The 22397-nt window shown below is 38.8% G+C and overlaps 1 long non-coding RNA gene across 2 annotated transcripts in view; it reads left to right on the top strand.

Annotated features, from left to right (window-relative positions):
• LOC118910066 (uncharacterized) overlaps window positions 1-22397 on the top strand; it is a 106819-nt gene that overhangs the window by 14391 nt on the left and 70031 nt on the right. The window lies entirely within an intron of this gene.

The raw sequence follows: 22397 nt of genomic DNA, 5'->3' as shown, positions 1-22397 counted from the left end.
GTTGATTACATTGTCTCCTGGTTCTGTATTTTCCTTTGCTTACTCCCTTATATATTCTCTGTTAGCTTTCTAAGAGGAACATGAGTTTTTGCTTATTTGAGAATTCATTTTAACCTTTTTCTCAACTATATAGGGTTCTAGCTTAGAAATTGACCCCCATGTTTTGAAGGCATTGCTCCATCACAATCTAACATCTACTATTGACGATGAGAAATCTGATGTAAGTCTGCTTATTATTCCTTTGTAGATAACCTAACATTTTTCTGAAGGGTTGTGGCATCTTCTTCTTACCCTGGCTGTTCTGAAACGTCAGAATGATGTTTTGAGATGTGGGACTCTTAACATTTATTCTGTGCTGGGCACATAGTGGGCCCCTGCACTGGGAATACTCAAGTCCTTCAGCTCCAGGAAATTTGCTTTTGTTCCTTCTAGCCTCCCCTCCTGTTGTCTTTCCAAAACACTTCTTTGTTGGATATTAGACAGCCTGTATTGAATTTCTATCTTTATATTTTTCCTCACATTTTCCTTCTTTTCTTTTTATTCTGTTTTGAAGGAGATTTCTATTATTATATTTTAATTCGATTTTAATTTCAGCAATCATATTTTTAAGTTTCAAGAATTCTTTCTGATCATAGCTATTTCATTTCAGAACATCTTCTTCTTGGTTTTTTGGGTTTTTTTGGATGCAAAACACTTCCCTCCTTGCCTGCTGCCTCCATCCCCTCAGACTGAGAATTATGGCCGCTGCTGTAGCTGCCGCCCCTTTTCATTCCATTCCTCCTCTGCTGCTTATCCTCTTCCTTTTCCACACCCTTTTCCACCTCCTTTCCTTCTTCTACTCTTCCTATTCCTTTTCCTCTCCTGTTCTCTGAATCATCTCTGTTTCTTTTTGTTTCATTTTTCTTCCATCTACAGATCTTTTTTCCCCCAGTTTTATTGACATATTATTGACATATAACAAATAAAAGTTTTAGGTGTACAATGTGATGATTTCATATGTATAAATGGTGAAATGATTACCACAGTAAGGTTAGTTAACACCTCAATTCCCTCATACAATTACCATTCTTTGATCATGATAACAACTAAGGTCTACTCTCTTAATAACTTTCAAGTATACAACACAGTATTGTTAACTATAGTCACCATGTTATACCTTAGATCCCCAGAACTTACTATCTTAGAGCTGAAGGATTGTACTTTTTGACCAAAATCTCCCCATTTTCCCCATCCCCAGCCCCTAGCAACCACTATGCTACTCTCTGTTTCTGTGAGTTCAGCTTTTTAAGATAATATTTATAAATGAGAACACGCAGTATTTGTTGTTCTCTGTCTGACTTACTTCACTTAGCATAATGCCTTCAGTCTATCCACATTGTTGCAAAAGGCAGGATTTCCTCTTCTTGTGGGCTGAATTATATTCCATTGTATATATACCACATTTTCTTTCTCCCTTCATCCATTATTTATTTCTCCCTTCAGGTCTGTTAATATTTGCTTAATATATTTAGGTGCTCCAATATTTGGTACAATACATTTATAATTGTTATATCCTCTGAATGAATTGACCCTTTTATCATTGTATAATAGCCTTCTTTGTCTCCTATTCACAGGTTTGATTTAAAGTCTATTTTGTCTGATATAAGTCTAGATCGCTTTTGGTTTCTATTTGCATTGAATATTTTTTTTCTATCTTTGAGCCTATGTGTGTCCTTAAATCTGAAGTGAGTCCCTTATAGGCAGCAAATAATTGAGTTTTGTTTTTATAATCCTTCTAGGCACTCAATGCCTTTTGGTTGGAGAATTTAATCAGTTTACATTTTAAGTAATTATTGATAGATAATTACTAATACTAATGTCATCTTATTGTTTTCAGGATGTTTTGCTATGTTCCTTTCTTCCTCTGTTGATGTCTTCTTTATGAATTGATGGCTTTCTATCATAGTATGCTTTGATTTCCCTCTCATTATCTTTTGTGGATCTACTGTAGGTTTTTGCTTTGTGGTTACCCTGAGATTTACATAAAATCTCTTATAGATATAACAACATATTTTAAGGTGATAACAACTGAACTGAGATTGCATACAAAAACTCTACTCTCTTACTCGCCCCATTTTTATGTGTTTGATGTCACAGTTTACCTCTTTTTACATGGTGTATAATTTAACAACTTACTGTAACTATAATTATTTTCAATACTTTGGTATTTATTCCCTTATACTTGAGTTAAATGATTGACACATCACAATATTACACTTTTAGAGTATTCTGATTTTGACTATATACTTACCTTTACAAGTATGTTTTCTATGTTCATGTTACTAATTATTGTCCTTTTGTTTCTGCTTAAAGAGCTTTTTTCAGCATTTCTTGTAAGGCAGGTTTATGGTAAACTCCCTCAGCTTTTGTTTGTTTGGGAAAGTCTTTATCTTGTGCTCATTCCTGAAAGGCAGCTTTGACTGATAAAGCAATCTGTTTGGCAGTCTTGTCTTTCAGCACTTTCAATATATCACGCCCCCTCTTTTCTGTCCTGCAAGGTTTCTGCTGAGAAATATGCTGATCACCTTATGAGTGTTCCCTTATATATAAAGAATTTTTTTTCTCTCACTTAAAAAAAAACCTTTGTCTTTGATTTTAGATAGCTTTATTTAATGTGTCTTAGAGAAGATCATTGAGTATTGGAATTTTTCACTGACCTATTAGCTTCCTGAACTTGGTTGTCCAAGTCTCTCCCCACATTTGAGAAGTTCTTGGCTATTATTTCTTTAAATATGCTTCCTGCCCCTTTATTCCTCTCTTCTGGGAACTCCAATTATGCATAGATTATTTCTGAATGTTATCCTATAATTCCTGTAGCCTTTCTTCACTCTTTTTCATTCTTTTTTATTTTTGCTTCTCTGACTGCATAATTTCAAATGACCTGCCTCCCTAATTACCTATTCTTGCTTATGCTTGGTGAAGTCTGCTGTTGAAGCTCTGTATTGAATTCTTCAGTTCATTCATTGTATTCTTTATCTCTAAGATTTCTGTTTTTTTAAAACGTTGTTTCTATTTTATTGCTGAACTTCTCTTTTTGCTCATACACTGTTTTCTTAATTTCATTTTAGTTGTCTTTTTTTGTTGTTCACTGAATTTCTTGATGAGGATTATTCTGAGTTCCTTATCAGATGGTTCATAGATTTCCATTTATTTAGGGTCAGTAATTTGAATTTTATTAGTTTCCTTTAGTGGTGTCATGTTGACTTGATTATTCATCAGCCTTGTGGCCCTGTGTTAGTGTCTGTGCAGTTAAGGAAGGAGGCATCTTTTTCAGTCTTTACATACTGGTTTTCATCAGGCAAAGCCCTTCACCAATCAGCCTGTCCAGAGATTCTGGTAGACCATCTGGTGATGGCCATGGGTGGGCTTGCTGCTAGAATCATTGGGTGGGAGGTCTGGTGCTTTCAACTTTCTTGGCTCTCCAAGCAGGGTGGAGGTACTAATGTGATTATGTGTCAGGTAACGTTTTTAGGGCTCTGTTTCCTGGACTTCCTGACTTTTAAGTCTTTCCCTGGCTACTCAGATGACCAACAGAGTGCCAAGGCCTACCAAAGCCTCAGGGTCTTTCAAAAATCCTAACACAACATCAGTCAGAAACCTATTCTCCACTTGCCCAGAAGTACCCCCTTTCAGTGCTTTCTTCATATATTATGATCGTTAGATTGAATTTCAGAGATAACTTTTAAGACCGCTCCCTGGGGAGACTGGGATCAGAAGGGATTCAAGTTCCTATCACATTTTCCCTCGCTATCTAAATATAAATAAAGGAAAGACTACTCAGAGGTTAATAATAGTGAAAAAATAATTGTGTGGAAGTAACAAGTGGTAATGAAAACTCAGGAAATAGAATTAGTAAATAAGACCAGCTTGGAAGCTCCTAGAACACAGAGGAAAAGAGAAATGAAAATAATAAAAGTGGTAATAGTAAATACAGTGGAGAGGTCCAATAGAAAGGAGCTGCAAATAAAAACAACTAGGAGACGGGTGAGAACATATGAAACAGAAACAATATTGAAGAAAAACACATGGGAAAAATGTCTCATCTGAGGAAGGGCATTAAATCTAGAAAATAAAAGCATTTGCTGGGTTCTGTAAAAATTAATAAAAATAGATTCACATCAGGTAAAAATATACAGTGTCACAAATAAAGAATCCTAGTTGTCAAGCCTCTATAGCCCATCAAAATAAAAAACAAACATATCAACCATAATAATATTTATCCACAAAGGAACAAGATCACACACCATCCTTAGTCTTCTCCGAAATACTAAATTGAAGAAGACAGTAATCACCAGCTGCTGAACAGAGAGGGTGAAGGGTGTAAGAATTCTAAATTAGACCAAGGTATCACATTTCCATTTGTCTTTGAATATGTTTGGAAGAAATGGTATATCTCTGTATCTCTGTCTGTCTATCTCTATTTATCTGTCATCTATCTATCGTGAACATGTATATGTCCAGGGTTTGTGCATCAGAAACTTTTACAATTTAGGGGAACCACTTAGGAAAAAGAATACAAATTTAGGTATGAATGTGAATATTTAGACCAGTAAAGTACTCCAAATTACAAATTACAAAGCTGATAAATACTACAAACACTGTTGTATTTTCTAATAACATTTGTTCAGTTTCAATAACAGAATAAGGACCATGAACGGAAATCAAATATATTATTTTGCTATTGACATTACTTGTCAGGTCTAATGGTGCTTAATTACCTTCCTTTTAGCTAACCACTCAGCGGAATTTGACATAGCTGACCACTCCCTACTTACTGAAACACTTTCTTCTGTTTGCTTCTATGACACCACACACTTCTGTTTTTTCTTCTACTTAACTGGCTTATCCTTTTCAGTCTCTTTTTCTGGCTTCTCCTCCTCTATTGGACTTCTAGAAAATGGAGTGTTCCAAGAATTTAATCCTGGGCCACTTTTCTGTTCTCACTGTATTCACCTCCTAGGTGACTTCATTTTGCTACATGGTTTTAAATAGCAAACATATTCCAAGGACTTCAAATTTGTCTTCTGCCCTAATATCTCCATTGAGCTTCTGATTTATCAGGACATATCCTACACAATCTCTCCACTTGGTTGCCAAATAGGCCTCTCAAATCTAGCACATGAAAAACAGACCTTTGATTTTCCCCTAAGCCTATACCTTACTTAGTCTTTTTTAGCTCTCAGCAAATAGTACAACCATCTGTCTAATTGCTTAAGCCAAAAACCTTAGAATAATCCTTGATTTCTCCTATTTCCCCAACTCCCTGAATTGAATCCATCAACATATCCTCTCAACTCTGCTTCCAAAATACCTTCAGAATATGTCCACTTCCTCCTATTTCTTCTACCACCATTCTGGTCTAAGTCACAATCATACAATCATATTCTGCTTAGACTATTGTAATGCTTTCCTAACTTAGCTCTGCTCCCATTCCCCATGGTCTCACTCACCCACAGTAGCAGAGTGATATTTTTAATATGTAATTCTTACATGTCACTGCCATGTTAAAATCCTCCAGCGGTTTGCCATTTAACTTGGAATGTAATTCAGATGGTTTACCCTGACTTACAAACAAATCTCTGCGTGACCAGGATACTCTGCCTCTCCAACTTCAGTTCCCGACACTCTCTCCTTAGGTCACTACGCTCCAGTCACACTGGCTTTCTTCCTGTTCCTTAAACTAGCCAGTCTAGTTCTTTCCTTGGGGCTTGTTCACTAGTTCTTCTCTCTGCTGACAATGCTCCTCTCTGAAAATTATACATGGCTGTCTATTTTCTCATCAGCTAGGGCTCATCTTACATCTTACCTCCTCAGCAAGACCACCCTTGAAATTCTTACTTGAATAGCAATCTCCCCTCTAGTCATTCTCACATTCCCTTATTTTAAATGTCTTCAACACGATTGTCTTCATCTGACATTTTATTTATATTTAAGTTACTTTTGTTTTTCTCTCCCCACTAGAACGGAAACTCCATTTGGGCTGGGCTTTCTGCTCTCTTCTTCACTGCAGTTTCCTTGACACCCAGAACACAACCTGGCATATAGTAGGTACTCAATATATGTGTTCAAAAAAAATGAGTGTATGTTTAAGCGGGCACCAGTAACAAAAAATAGGTGCCTACCTTTCAAATCATGGGAGATGATGAAAGCAATTGTATGAAGTACATTGAACTGGATGGAGTACTTGCAGGGGGCAATAAGGAGTGTTTTTCTTTCTCTCCACTATTCCCTTAAATCTATCTTGTGGAATATTTTTTTGATCCCATGAATGAAATTTCAGACTGTCTTCAGCTTTTCCACTCAGTCTTAGTTGATGGAAAGTCCTGTGGTTGTTTGCATTAGTAAAAGTTCATTTTAGTAATGAATATGTGCTGTGCAGGGTAATAATAATGATAATAAAAAACTCTGAACTTCAAAGTTAAGGATTCTATCCCCCATGTGCATGTGTCTCCCTTACACATCTCCTCCTTTCTCTATTGCACTCCACCCCAGCAAGCATAGTGGCTATAGTTTCTGACCTCTCCAGGATAGAAGACGCATGGGAGGGGAGAGCAGGGTCAGGAAGGTCTATCTTGTCCAGAATTAAGGTATCTGGTTTTGGTGCCTCTGGCTTTGGAAGATGTTTAAAGCTCTCCTGGGGCTTGGTGTCTGAACAAATTGTACATGGCTTCTTTCTTTGGGGGCACATATGTGTATTCTTTGGAGATCCCCCAATGGCAATAATCCGTCAGTGGTACGTATCTCCCTTTTATCCTGAGAATTCAGCTTTCTTATCTCCTACTCAGGTCACTTTACCCTGGTAGGCAGTCTGCTTGAGCAGGATTTTAAAAAGGCTTCAGGTGAATGGCTCTCTCTACTGCTGGCCCACACCCCACATTTGGTCTGTGAAAGACACTCCCGTATCCTTGTGCCCTTTCAGTTTCTGCACAGCTAGGTCCCAATGCTGCTTGTTCTCTCTGAAATGCCATCTTAGGCCGATAGTCTTGACCTCTCTTGATGTTAGATTTTTCAGGTATATATATGTCTCCTTTGTCCCCAACTCCCAATTTCTAGTTGTAGTTCATAACTAAACAAACTTTGGAAAAGGTATGACATATAGGATTGATAATAATATATATCAACCAATATTAATAGATAATATGGTAACAATGTGTCAATTCATATATACTATATATAAACTATTATCAAGTAACCTAGAATATGGTATTATCACAAGAATGAATAGAAATATCAGATTAGCCACTAATAGAATCCTACTGAATATATCAAAAGAAATATATCTGCCAAAATGTGAAACCTATACGTGAAGTACAGCATTTGTTTAACATTTGTGGAGTCAAATAAGTCTTCTTCTTGGATATTTTCTCCACTGCTTCCTGATCCTCAAGACAGCTGATAAACATTCGCTTGTGATTTTTATAGTTTCCAAATTTTCTGAGTGTCTCATGCCTTTACAATTAAAACAATAAATTAGAGTTAATATTGGAATTAATATTTAACTCAAATTATAGACCTGTGAACACACTGGACAATCTTTTACAACCTGAGTCTTTTCTCTTTAAACTTACTGTAAGACTAGGCTTCCACAGACTTTTCAAGTAGTCTGTGGAATGATGCTTTCTGTCTATGTTACCAATCCATGCTGCCTTATGCAGTGGAAAGTAACAGAAAACACATAATGGGAAGTCCAAAATGGGACTTTGGGGTCAGTCAGATCTAGGCTCAAATTCCAGATATCTCACTTAGCAGCTCTTCAACTGTGGCCAATTTATCCACCCCCTGTGAATTACATTTGTAAAATGGCAGCAAAACTAGGGGTGCCATGAGCATTAAATGAAATAATATATGTAAAGCATCCAGCAAAGGAGATGCCCAATAAATGTTAGTAGTCCTTTTCTCCTCCTCACCTATCCCTCCAGGCATTTGGCAGTCAGCTCAACACTCGTGATTGACATGGTCATCAGGGATAGTTGTTAAAATTACTTGCTCTGTGAACTGAGAGAGTCAGCTATCCCTGAATTAAAAATAATAAGATGGAAGTTGTATTTTTCACATAGTACAGCACAGAACATTTTGGTGGAAAATAAGCTCAACTGAGAGTTAATTCATGAAAGCAAAGCAAGTTTCTTTCCAATATATTTTGCCTACTGGTCAGTTTTTGCTAAGTTATCCAATGGTGACAAATGGCCTCCAAACTTCAGCGGCTTCCAGCAACAAAAGTTTATTTCTTACTTGCCTTTCACAACCTTTACAGGCCAAGTGAAGTTCTTCTCTATATCCTGAAACAAAGCTGAAGGAACAGGCCCTTTCCAAAACAGGCCAGTCTCCAGGCAGAGGGAAAAGGGAAAGAGAAGAACCACGTGCCACGTGATGGGTCTGAGAACTTCTGCTCTGAAGTGGCACATGAGATTTTAGCTCATTTTTCATTAGCCAAACAAAGTGACGTGCCTGAGTCTGATGTAAAGAAGATAAACAGCATAATTCTCCTGAGGGATGGGATGACCCAGTAGTGTAGTTTGGTACAAGGTTGGGGGCAGCAAATATTATAATAATACAATCAGACACATATGGTCTCTTAAGTGTAAGGTTCTCATGTGAGGTAACTACAGAATACCTGAAGGTCAGGTAAGTCAGTTGAACCGGTGTAACTGGTGTGCAATTTAGTCATTTCTGGATTCCACTAGATGTATCACTGTAGTGTGTTATCAAAATCTCTTTTCATGCTTTAGTATCTCAAACTGTTTTCTGCTCTACGGAGATGCCTCCCTTCAGCTATGCTGGTGTCTTGCCTAAGGGTTTCATACCCAGCTTTATTCTCATGATCATAGGTTGAGCACTAGAATCTCATAGCATCCAGCAGTCTGCAGGTCTGTAATCCACCTCCATCTCTGCCTCTGCTCACGGCACTGGGCAGAGCTCTTTATGTAGTGACTCAGTCAATACTAGCTTATTGCCTATAGGTGTGGAAGCAGTAGTCTAGCAGTAGGCCAATTACATCATCAAGCAATTTACGGTCAGGTGAGGATCCTGGCCATAGGAATTTCCATTTTTCCCACAAGGATCCATGTCATGTTTGTATTCCCAACATCTGCCATGTAGCCCCCAAGGGAGAGGAGCTCTTCCTGTGCACAGGGCACCTTGCTGTGTGGTAGAACTCAGGAGGCTAGGTAACTTTCCTGAGATCACAGACCTAGGAAGTGGCAGATGTGGAATTAGAAATGAGCAAAGTAACATGTGTAAAATTGCTGAGGCATTAGATGTTTTTGGGTGGTGTATATAGGAACCTTTGAGATTTTAAAGTTATGTGTGTCAGAATATAATTAGCATGCAGACACCTCTGATTTCATGGATATTAGGTACTAGGATGAAACACAATTTATTTAAGTATAAAATGTAGGTCTATTAAAAGAATAATGCTAAGTAAACAATAATATGGATGGTATAGGGGGTATAGTAGTTGTTGGAAGGTGTCCTAGGAGTGACTGAAGTCTGGAAAACAGTATGCTTACCTCCCATCTCATTCAGATTGACACATTTATCATATAACATACTTATTTTGTGGTGCAATATTTTTAATCTAAGGTCTGTTGAACCTCCTCTACATGCCGGCCACTTAGCTGGGTATGGAGAGTGCAAAGATTAATAGACATGCTGCCTCTCCTTATTAAGTGTTCAGTAAGCACCTCAAAGACACCTGACATCTGCTATATATATGGTGGATGGAATTTTTTTCAAAGCTTAAATCCATGGACATTTCTGCCCACCAGTTCTAACCATTATAAATTTGAGTTATCCTCTATTGTGTGGTAATTTCCTTCCTCACTTTAAAATAGCAATTTTGATGTACGTAAACTCAGTTGCGCTGTTCACTCAATCAGAGGTCAGTTATCAGCTCTGATTAAATAGGGTGTTGTCTATTTGCATTCGTTATATAGGCTTTGAAAACAAGGATGCCAGAGACCCAGATATCAGTGAATCTGTGTTCTATAAATAGAAAAGATAATAAGGTAGTTCAGCTTTCTGCTACTAAAACTTTATGTAGGGTCTTAGTGACTAAAATTATAGGCATTTAGAATGTCAGTAAGGGGAAAAAACTTATTATAGTAAAATAGCACAGAGTTTGGTTCTCTGTAATAGTTATGAGTTTTTTCCTCGCTTAAAATAACATGATTTTATAAGCTTATAATACCTGCTGGAAATTAAGAGGAGTACTGCATTTTGCAGCTCAGTAAGTGTTGATTACGTAAGAATTTCTGGGGGAAACATCATTTGAATTTTCCTCCAAAACAGAAACTGACAGTTTTTCTTCATCATTTTTATTCTTATTTTCTCAATTATGTGTTTTTAAAGCACAAAATTACTCTTAGTTATTCTCATGAGCATTCATTTTCCTATCTAGTAAAAATCTTAGGTCTGAAGAAAGTTTTGCAAAGGCAGCAGTAGGGAAATCTATATACTGTTTGCTGGAATTAGCATTTATGAATATTTTAGTTGATTTTTCTACAGCTTCATTATCACCACATTATTTTCTCTATCATATCTTAATCTAAATATGTATTAACATGTTAAATATGTATGAACATGAATTAGTTTGAGCTGGAGAACACTTTAAACAATGGCTATGGCTCCGTTAGCTCTATCTCCAGATAGAAAGTGATTGAGGAGCGACCAGGCACTGATGGCTCAATCTTGGGCTGAACACCAGTTACTCCCATGGCTTCCCCAGAAGACTGGATATTCAGGACTGGAGGGGGTGGAGGGAGAGGGGCTAGTATTTCAAATAAATTCATGTAGTTTAGCTCATCCCAGGTATATCAGTTTGGGTCCAGGGGAGACACAGACCACCCCGAGTCTGGAGCTGAGAGGCAGTGAACCGATGACCACCGCACTGGGGCTTGGGCTTTCAGCCCCTTTGCGGCACTTGGCCCCTCTGCTTTTCCCCTCAGCCCCTCAGCCCCATGTGTTTTGAGTACAGCAGCAGCCAACATGAACTTGTTAACATGGAAAGTAGGTCACGTCGTTCCTCTGTAGAAACCTCTAGTGGCTTCCACCTTACTCAGAGAAAAAGCTCAAGTCCTTAAATCTACCAGGTCACATATAATCTGTGTCCCTCACGTACCTCTCTGACCTCACTTTCTACTACTCTTCCCTCTCCCATGTGCCACAATGGTGTTCTTGCTGTTCCTCAAACTTGGCAGGCAGCCCCTGCTTCAGACCTTGGCACTTGGTGTTCCCTCTCCCTAGAGTGCTCTTCCCTGTGATAGGACATGACTTGTTCCTTCACTTCCTTTACTCAAATGTCACCTTAGTGAGGCCTTCCTGGGGTTGCAACTATCTCATGCTGTAAGTCCCTCATCTATGCTTGTTTTTCTTCCTCCACAGATAGAATTCTATATACTGACACTCAGTCATGCTAGGTTATACTAGTACTTATCTTGTAGGGATATTATAAAAATGTTATATGATTGTATACATGTAAAGTGTAGGCCTGATGCACAGAGCACTCAAGAAATATTAGCTTTATACAGCCAACAAGCTCCAAGAAGGATGACATATGGAAAACTGGGTGATATTTAGAAGCTCTTTTTGCCTAAAGACAGGCCTGATCCTACACTGAAAGCTGGCCAAGTGGCTGCCTTGTCCCACACTCAGATACAGACTCTCAAGAACTTCACCTTGGGCAAGAAGAGGCAAATAAAGACAAACATAAGGAAAAGCGTACCAAGGGAAATGAAGGATATAGCCCTCTGACTAGACATTGCCAAAGAGGACACACCAACAGGAGGTGGCCAAGGATACAATAATGTCATGTTCTAACTACAAGGCTTGGCTGAGGAGTGTAAGTAAGTTCGGACAATATCATATAATGAGTAGCCATTTGAGATTGTCCCCAAGTGCAGACACACACCAAGTAGGCCCCCTCAGGTGCTTACTCTGCCCTGTTTTGGTTTCTGCACTATTTTCATCTACTTACATGAGAGATTCCAGCATGTAACTAGTCTTCCCATCTCCTGAATCTAACATTCACTTTGCTGCCAGTTATTCGATCCCGATATCATGCATTGAACATTTACTGTATTTCATATATTGTTTTAGGTAGTTCACCTTTATCATTCATTGAATTCTCCTAACACATTTTGAGTATATTATAAATGCAGAAGCAAGTTGAGAGAGGTTAAATGATTTGCTTTAGGTTTTCCAGTTAAACAGTGGCGAGGTTAAGTCTCATGAACTGAAAAGTGAGTGGTGATTCCCATGGGGGAGGGGTTAGGGTGGGTGAAATAGGGGAAGGTGATAAAGAGGCACGAAATCTCAATCATAATATAAATTAGTCACGGGAATGAAAGAACAGCATAGAGAATGTCGTCAGTGGTTTTGAAACATCTTTCCATGTTGACAGATAGTAACTACACTAGTTGGGGTGAGCACTTAATGGAGATAACTGTCGAGCCACTACACTGTATACTTGAAATCAATATAATATTGTATATCAACTTTACTTCAATTAAAAAAAGTTGTCTCATAATTTTTGCACCTCATCATATCCTATGTCTTATACATTACATCTTCCTAAAATACAGAACCCTTTCTTTGCAAAATGTAGTTTTTACATCTTGGCATTCAAAGATCTTTATAATCTAACCCTATCCTACTTCTTAATCTTCATCTCTCACCTAATTGCCCTTGGCAATTCATGTTCCAAGTTATTTAGTAGACTGCTTTCCTCCCAACAGTGTGGGGACTATGGTACCCCTATAATTCTGCATGTGCTTTCTCTGCCTGGAGTACACATTCCTTCTTCTTAGTCTATCAAAAATCCTATAATATTTTAGGCTCAGGTTAATTGCTACTTCCTTCATGAAGCCTTCCCCAGGGCCTCTTGGGCAGGATCCATGGCATTTTCTTCTATATTCTCACAACACTCTGCATTTATTTCTAATTCAGACTTTATTCCATTCTGCCTTCTGTTACTACTGTTCACATTTTTGTCTCCTCTCTCTAGACCAAAAGTTCCTTCTGGGCATGGACTATATTTGATTTATCACTCAGCTTTCATCACCTACCTTAGTGTCTGGTGCATAAAGTTTCATTAGAAAAGTCTGTTGCGTGTGAAACAAATACTGGACTTCTCCAAGGTGGTAGCAGCTCCGAGGTACCAGGCGAATCCCCACCTGCTGTAATTAGCAGAGTTAGGCAGCCACCTCCAGTCAGGGTTAGCAGACTCTCCTTCAGGCTCCCCAGACATCCTGAGCACTTTGAACATTGAACAGTAATCACCAGCTTATGTACTGCCTTCCCTGCTGGTCTGCCTGAAAAACAGGGAATGGGTGTGGAGCCCAGTGACTATGATACAGTGAATGGGTTTGCAGTGAATAAATGAAGGCCAGTAAATAAATAAAGGTTATAGTAAAAATAAATGTCTACTCTCCATCTGCTCTTGAGAGATGTCTCTCAGTTTTGCCTGATTACCCGCTTCAAGAATATAAATTCTAACGGTCAATTTTGACAAAACTCAACGGGAGATTTGATATTTTACAAGAATAAATACGTGGAAAAATGACCCAGCATAACTGAACAATGTCATGAAGGACAGCCTGTGACATTATCAACATAATGCCTTGACCTTTGTTATTCAGTCTCTTGATTGAAAACTATAAAATATTTGCATTTATACATCCTTCAATAGTAACTTTTTCTTTCCTGATATCAACCCTGAGATTTTGGAAGCCAGGTGGCTTTTTGATTCTCACAAACATGACATTTTTGTAAACACAGTAACACAAAAATATGTATCGGTGCCAATGTATCTTAAATATTTCTATCAAACTGTGACCTTTTCTATTCAAAGTAATATCTGAATGCTTTTTCCCACTGAGAAATTCAAATGATGTAATCTGAAATGTGGAGGCATGTTTAGTAAAATTGGTTAAATGCAGATGTTTATTCAGGGATGCAACAGACACACATAGCTGCTGTTTGAAAATGGAGCTGCAAGCTGCTGGGTTAGTGTGTCTGAATCACCTTCCACGTAAGAGGCCACAGGATAGATCAAAGGTGTTCATAAAGAAAAATATCAAGTGGAGTCAGAAGAGGTGCCCTGCGGGGTTACACTGCAGTTTACAGGATATTCAGGGAACATTTGCTCCTTCTCCTGGGAGAGGCAGCAGCATTAGAGGTACCTGGATGGTACACACGTGGCTTGTGAGGGTATTCTCAGAATGTCCACTCCCGCCTTTTCTGAAAACCCTTTGAAAAGTCTGAGCATATCTAATCCTAGATCCCTTTCCCTCCCATTTATCTCCACCTGTGGCACAAGTAACTGGGGACATCATGCAAAATATGGACGTTGTATCAGGACATGTGTGTCTTCCCCTCTTCCTCATGGCAGAATCCACAGAAGTCAGATACGAAGGGACTAAGTGATCCTAGAATGGTAAGTAACTCAACAGAAATGCCGAAGGGGTAAAAGTAGCCAGTTTCTCTCCTTAGATAGGATGAGAGCCTTTTCCCTTCCTTCTTGGCAAACTCCTCCTCATCTGTTAGATCCAAACTCACCTCCATGGTGAAAGCCTCACTGATCTCCCTGGTAGTAGTCATGGGACTTCTAGGTGCCCTCTCTATGCCAGGCACCATGGGAAGCAAGGCCTTTGCTTTCAGGGATCTTACAGTGTAGAAGGGAAACGTAAGATGCATGAACATAAAGCCCAAAATGTTACAGGGAGATGCTACTTGAACGGAAATACCTAGAGAATGTGATCATGAAATAGTGCCGCACTCAGCCTGGAAAATTGCAGAAGAATTTTCTGAAGAGGTGATAAAATTAACTCTTGATCTTACTTAAGCAAACAAAAATAATGTATTAAAAGATTTCAAAAGGTGTGTCAAGGATTCCAAGAATAAGGAATTGAAACCAGAGATTGAAATACTAAAAGTATGCTTGTTTTACATTTCTCATCTCTAGTATTTTTGAAGAGCTGACTTCAATCTCTCTCTCTCTCCCTGTTTCCCTCCCTCCCTCTCACTTTCTTTTTCTCTCTCAGCCAGCTATAAATACTTGAACATATCCATAGTAAAATATGGACATTTGAATTTACAGGCTCACTTAGCACTTCCTGGGAAAAGAAAATGGTATTGGCTCTCCTAAGGCCAATGTGTATCCCTTATCCAATAGGTGGTAACTAGGGGTCAGGGTCATGCAGCAGAAACATAACTGCTGGGTTACAAACCCTTAGGTGGTGCAAATTCCCAGTGAGAAGTGCCTAGGCTGGCACCAGTTGATACTCTTTACACATACGGTATACAAGGACATTCCATTAGTTCTGTGTGACTGAAACACAGGTATGGTGTGGGGAGAGAGGCAGGAGATGAGGTAGAACGCTAGGCAGGGGCAACATTTTATGGGCTTTGAATTTGGACTTTGTCTTGTAAAGTGATAGGATAAGCTTCAGAAGGAGAAATTAATCTTAATTAAGGAGAAATTAATAAATGGCATTACTGATCAAGATAGAGAAAACTGGAGAACATTACTGTATATTATTATATATAACATTGTGTAAATAGTATATATAATATATTGGATGTACTAGTATACACTATATATTATTATATATTATTAGTACTACTGTTGAACTTGAGGTGCATTATGGAAATGGAGATGTTATTAGGAGCTGAGATTCATTGAGCAGTCACCATGTGCCAGGTTCTCCACTTTACATATACTATTTAATCCACATGACTTCTCCACCAGGTAGTATAATTTGTCTCCATTGTACAGATGAGCACTCTAAGGCACGTAGAGATGAACTTGCCCAGGGTTGCACACGTAGTACAGCCAGGTTTTGCATCCATACAGTCTGATTGCAGCCTGGACACTTCCCCTCTATAGTCTGTTGTTCTCAGTGATATATGCTGTTCTGAAGCTCTAGGACAGATGTTATCTTTATAATGGCACTGCTTTCTACTGCCTGTCTGTCGTCTCCCCTAGACCCATGAGTGCCTTAAGATTAGGGACGGAGTCTTTCTCCTTTCAGTACCTGATGTCTAGCACAGTACTTACCACAGAGAATGGATGGTGAATTTTGTGGGTGTACTGGTCTCATCAACATTTCTGATTCTAGCCTCTTCCATGCCTCTTGAATTTAGCCATGGCCATTTAACATTCTTTGGCCATTGAAAAGTGAGCAGAAGTTACCTGATGTACTTTTATGTGGAAGCACTTTAGAGTCCTGTTATGGTTCTCTATACTCTTTTCTTTTGCTATGACAAACCCTGAAATCTCATATTGATATGGAGGAGGTGTGGAGCCTATGCCTGCCAGGGCCCTGAGTGACTGACTACCTGGTACAAAGATAGAGCCCCTCACCCCTGCCAAAATATATTGAACATGTAGCTTGAAGGAGAAAGCAACCTTTCTTGATTGAGGCCACTTAATTTTGGAGGTTCTTGTTACTGTAGCAAAACCCAGACCATTTTGTCTGGTACAGTGGGCAACTGTTGGTTAAGTAATAATATCTCTCCATTATTGGTACTTCCTATTCCATATACATCAAAAATGCCAGCATAATTATCAGAACCTCTTTGGAACAGTCCATTTTGTAAACAGTGATGCGGAGACGTTGGGAGCAGTATGAGAAGCTTGTTGTTTATCTGAGCCTGTCCATATCCTGAGGAAGCAGAGCTATGTTCTCCTTTTACAAATATTCCTAATAATGACTTCAGCACTCTGGCTTTGTGAGTTTCCTCACACCTCAGGCCAATATTTGAGTGCTGGGCACTGTCCTAGCTGCTGGAGACACATCAGTAGACAAAACAGTCAAATCTCTTCTCTTTTGGAGCTTACTTTCCAGATGGGAGACAACAAAATGCATACATTATACAGTACATTAGAAGATGTTAAATGCCATGGAAAAAAGTAAAGGAGGAAAGGGGGAGAGAAGGACTGAGGGGTTACAGTTTTAAGTAGGGTGGCCAAGGAAGGCTTGAAGGTGAGACAGAGCCATGAGGGTATCTGGGGAAAGTTCCAAGCAAAGTAAAGCGTGTGAGAAGTCCCTGAGGCAGCAGTGTGTCTGGTATTTTTGAGGGACAGTGTGAAGGCTGGTGACCAGAGAGGTAACAAGGGGGCACGGCCAGTCCTGAAGGGGCTTGTGGGCCATTGGGAGGACCTTACCTTTCACCCTGAGATACAAAGCGATCACTGGGTAATTCAGTTAAAACTTACCTTGTTAAACTAACGCTTGTAATTTTTATGTTCAGTTGTGCATATTTATTAGAGCTTCACACAGCAAGGTATGTGCATTTATGAGTCAGCAGAGTTTGAGGAACACAGCGGAAGTGCTGGTGCCTTAGCTAACCTTCCTCTTCTGCCCTAATATCTCCATTGAGCTTCTGATTTATCAGGACATATCCTACACAATCTCTCTGCTTGGTTGCCAAATAGGCCTCTCAAATCTAGCACATGAAAAACAGACCTTTGATTTCCGTCTAAGCGTGTACCTCTCTTAGTCTTTTTTAGCTCTCAGCAAATAGTACAACCAATAGTCTAATTGCTTAAGCCAAAAACCTTAGAATAATCCTTGATTTCTCCTATTTCCTCAACTCCCTGAATTCAATCCAACAACATATCCTCTTAACTCTGCTTCCAAAATACCTTCAGAATGTGTCCACTTCCTCCTATTTCTTCTACCACCATTCTTTTTCTTTGGTTTGTAGCAGTAGTTACTGGTTGTCCATTATCACTACCACCACCGCTCTGGCCCAGGCCCTCCTTAACTCCCTTACCCCATGGCAGTCACCTCAGAAGCCCTGCAACCTGCTGCTTCTACATTTCCCCCTCTATTTCACAGGACTGGGGCAGTGAATTCTCAAGCACTGTTCACAACCACTCAGCCCAGCTCAAGTCATGCCGTCAGCTAAAACTGGCCCTTCCCATTGAACCATAAAAATGCATTCACCATTGCCTCATGCCTAAGAACAATGCCTGTCAAACAACTTCTTTCAAATATTACTAATGGCAGAAGAGAAGGATCAAGGCTGAGCCTGGAACAATTCAAGTCCAGCATGAAATGTTTTTAAAGTTTCCTACTTTATCTTCAAATTTTATGCAAATACAAATTTTTTGCATTCTTATTCATAATATATCCTATTTATTTTAACCTAAAATAAGGTTTTCCCTCAAGGCCTCAGGGGATATTGATTTTCCAAGAAATGTGCCCTGCAGATTGTTTACTACATCTCTTTGTAATCAGGAAAAACAGTACCTGGACACTATTATCTTAGCTCCCCTCGGAAATGCCTTCACTATGATTTAATGTTATTTTTAATATTTTTATAGAGGTCTTGCTAAGAAAAATCCATGTGAAGAAAACACCTGTGTCTTTTATCAAAGTGTATTCACAAATATTGGCTAAAATAGTACTCAACATCCTTTATACAAGGAGCCATGCAACACATTTTACTAAGTTTTTTGTGTCTTTGGCAACTCCCCAGGTATCCACAGATTTCAGTTTGAGGAGTAAGATCTCGGTACAGTGGTTCTCAAAGTGTGGTGCCTAGACCAGCATTGTCACCACCACTTGGGAAGTCGTTAAGAATGCATATTCTCAGACTCCACCCCAGACCCACTGAATCAGAGACCCTGGGGCTGGAGCACAGCAGTCTGTGTTTGGATAAGCCCCTCCAGGGATTCTGATGTGCGCTGCTGTTGCAGAACCACTGCCTTAGCCGGTGCCTCTGACCCTAGGTAAAATGACGGAAGTGGGCACAGGCAGCGTTTTTTCCTGTTTCCCTCCCCTTTTCAGCTGCCCCACGCTGTTGCGTTTGCCTCCTTCCATCCCATCCCCACCACCTCGTACCATTTTCTCTTCTGCCTGACTAGACTCCTTTCTTTTTCTGGAGCACATCGAGCTCCTATCTGCCTTACAGCCTTTATACTTGCTGTTCTCAATGCTTGCAGTGCTCTTCACCACGGCTTTCCATTGACTGACACCATCTTGTCATTCAAATTTCAGTTTATGTGCTATTTGCTCACAGATACCAACTGTGAACAGCTAATTTCAAGTAGCCAACAAGTTACTCCATAATATCACCTCTGACTTTTCTCCATAGCACTTATCACCACATTCCACACTATTAATTTGCTTGTTTGCCTGTTGTCTCTCTCTTGCACTGGAACGAAGGCTCTGTGTGGGGAGGGGACTTGTGTCTGTTTTCTTTGCTTTAGTATTCCCCATACTTAGACTATTTCCGGCCACATAGTAGTAACTCAGCGAATGTTTGGTAAATGAATAAATAATTAGTTAAAAGAACCATAACTAGGAGTCAGGAGACCTGGGATTGAAAAAGAAGTTTAAATAGTTTGAGCATTTGTGCCCACAATTTCCACCTGATGAGTTTATGCTCAGAAGTTGGTCTCAGTTCCTATTTGCTGCACACAGTGAGGGTATGGTCATGCTGTTTGCAATTTTTGGACAATATAGCTCTTGTACTCAAGCCAAACTACTTACACCAGTGTTCAACCAGAAAAACACAGCTATATGTCAACACTAGAGGAAAAAAAATGGTTTGCTGGACTCCTGAGAGAGGGTATATAGGTCAATACCATTTTTAAAGATTCTCAGGTGTGATTTTGACTATACTTGATTTCATCCTAGACTGACTTTGTAACTTCATCCTTGAGTGATATGCAACTTCACTGTAACTGTGCTTTATGATTCTTTCAAGTAAATATAAATTACATTTATGCAGTCCACCTTCCTTCCTTCCTTTCTTCTTTTTATCCTTGTTTGTCCAAAAGCAATTATGCAAACCTGAATGTAATGGGAAGGCACCCTAGTGGTAGCTGAGGCCTGTTTAAGGAGGATGTGCATTGGCCTGGCAGGGCTGGGAGATTTGCTATGTAGAGGGAGATCAAGCAAATGAGTAAATGTATCAATTAAATATTTTGAGAAAATAAGCATGTATATTGAGGACAATGGGAGCCAATTTTTTTATGTTTGAGGAGGGAGTTACAAATATGTAAAGGGGTGAAGCCAGATCGAACCCTATGATGTTGGGTGGAAATTAGAGTCATTGATGTGAACTTAGTAACAATGTAGAAATAAATACAGATGTAAATGTGTGTACATATTTATTCAGATGTGAGTGTGTATATATGTATATGTATGTGAATACACAACCCCCCCACATACACATAATATGCATACATACACACATATATCTCCAACTCTGTTCATTGAGTTGTCCCAGGAGTAGTGATACCCTGGTAGCAATAAGCACACTTAGTGTCCAGCTATTGGTTTCTAAACACCACTCACTGTGTGATAAAAGGAACCAGAGTACCTTTGAAAAATGACTGTATCTAGGATTGGGGCAAGAAAAGAGCCTGGTGGACGTGGAACATTTTATTTATTGCCCAAAATAAGGAAGTTTGGTAAGAGTGATGAGAATATGTCAAAAAGATACAAAGGCCAGCTTAAAGAGGTTCACAAATTTGAACACACACACACACACACACACACATATATATATATATATATAATAGTAGTATATTATAACTCACTAAAGATAGTAATCCTTGGATTGTTCCAGATGTAAATAAATGCAGACATAAATGGAGGAAAAGAACAAGCTCTTCCTTAGAAATAGAAGGTCATATAATAAATGTGGTAGGAATGATCAAATTAGAAAATCCCCATTTGTTTCAAACAATAAGGCTTCTCTCTCACTTACCAACTTTACATTTTCCTGTATGGCTCCGGAAGATGACTGGTTAGCCAGAGACGGGTAAGATTCAAGGGAGGAACAACCTAAGACAGGCACAGTCGCAGGGGGTCCATCAGGTGAGAAATTGGGGATCAACAGAGGTGAGGCTTAGAACCTCACCCCCCCTGTTCTGAGAGAAATCTTCTGCATCCGTGGATGTTTTGTTGCCCTTGTCTAGCTTGGATTAACACATAGTCTACAGGCACACACCTGATCATCTACATTTGCTCTCTTACAACACTAAACTATGTTTTCTACCTTTATCTTGTATCTACCTACCACTTCAGCATTTTATTAAAAATAATAATAATAAAGAGAGAAATGTGGTATCCACATATAAGTCAAGTATAAAAATCAAATGAGTATTCATATTTGAACTGTTTATAGTTCATAATGCATGAGCAAAACTGAAAGTTTCTGTGATGACTGCCCTTGTACTGTTCACCATGTAACTTATTCACTATGTAAGAATTTGTTCTCCATAAAAGAACTTGTTCATTATGCTTCAGAAGATTGGAGACTGACGAAAATTAGGCTTTGGGTGGATTGATGATTGTGCATTGAGCATTGACTCCCCTATACAGAATTTTATTGTTGTTAACAACCATTTGATCAATAAATATGAGAGATGCCCTCACAAGAAAAAAAAAAGTACACACTTCCAATTGTAAAATAAATAAGTAACCAGGATGTAATGTATAGCATAAGGAATATAGTCAAAATATTGTAACAACTTGGTATGGTGATAGCTGGTACCTAGAATTATCATGTATATAAATGTTGAATCACTGTGTTGTACACCTGAAACTAATGTAATACTGTGTGTCAACTACCCTTCAATAAAAAATAATTATCTACAAAAAAAAAATTATTATGGCCTTTAGGCCAGATAACAGTATCACAGTTGTATTGTTTAAAATCCTTATCTTTCAGATATTACCTATCACTGGAAATAATTGGATAGATAAGAGTATAGAGAAATTCTATTTTTGTAACTTTTTGTGAGTCAAATTATTTCAAATAAAAAGTTAATAAAAAAAGAAAGAAGAAAATCCCCATTTGGCAACCATCATAGAAATAATTCATTTATGTAAGAAACAACAGCTAAAACTAGTGGGTGAAAATAGGATGAGGGATGGGATTTTACGTGATTCAACAATATCTCCCCTCAAACACTAATCCCTTACCAAGAAGAAAGAAAATCACTGCACAGTAGAAACACAGGGCAGATACCATATTAATTAAGTGACCAAACCTGCCTTTAAGCTGACCTAAAGTTAGGCTGACATATCAACATCGTGCACCACCTGATAAGGATCACTCTTGTGATAGTTCAGTCAAAAAGGTAGAGCTTCGGTCTAATGAGGAAACCTCAGACAAACTCTTTAATGAAGGACATTATACAAAATGACATCTGCAATCTTCAAAAAGGTCAAGGTCATAAAAATCAAGGAAAGACTGAGGTACAATTCCAGATTAAAAGTTGGAATGGTAAATCAACAGGGTGCAGCCTGTGGTCCTGGGATTGGATCCTTTTGCTAGAAAAGCTATTATTGGGACAATTGGTGAAACTTCAATGGGGTCTTGGGAAAAAGGTA

The sequence above is a fragment of the Manis pentadactyla genome, chromosome X (genome assembly GCF_030020395.1).
Source record: "Manis pentadactyla isolate mManPen7 chromosome X, mManPen7.hap1, whole genome shotgun sequence".
Classification (NCBI taxonomy): Eukaryota; Metazoa; Chordata; class Mammalia; order Pholidota; family Manidae; genus Manis; species Manis pentadactyla.
This window is presented reverse-complemented; position numbering and strand designations above follow the sequence as displayed.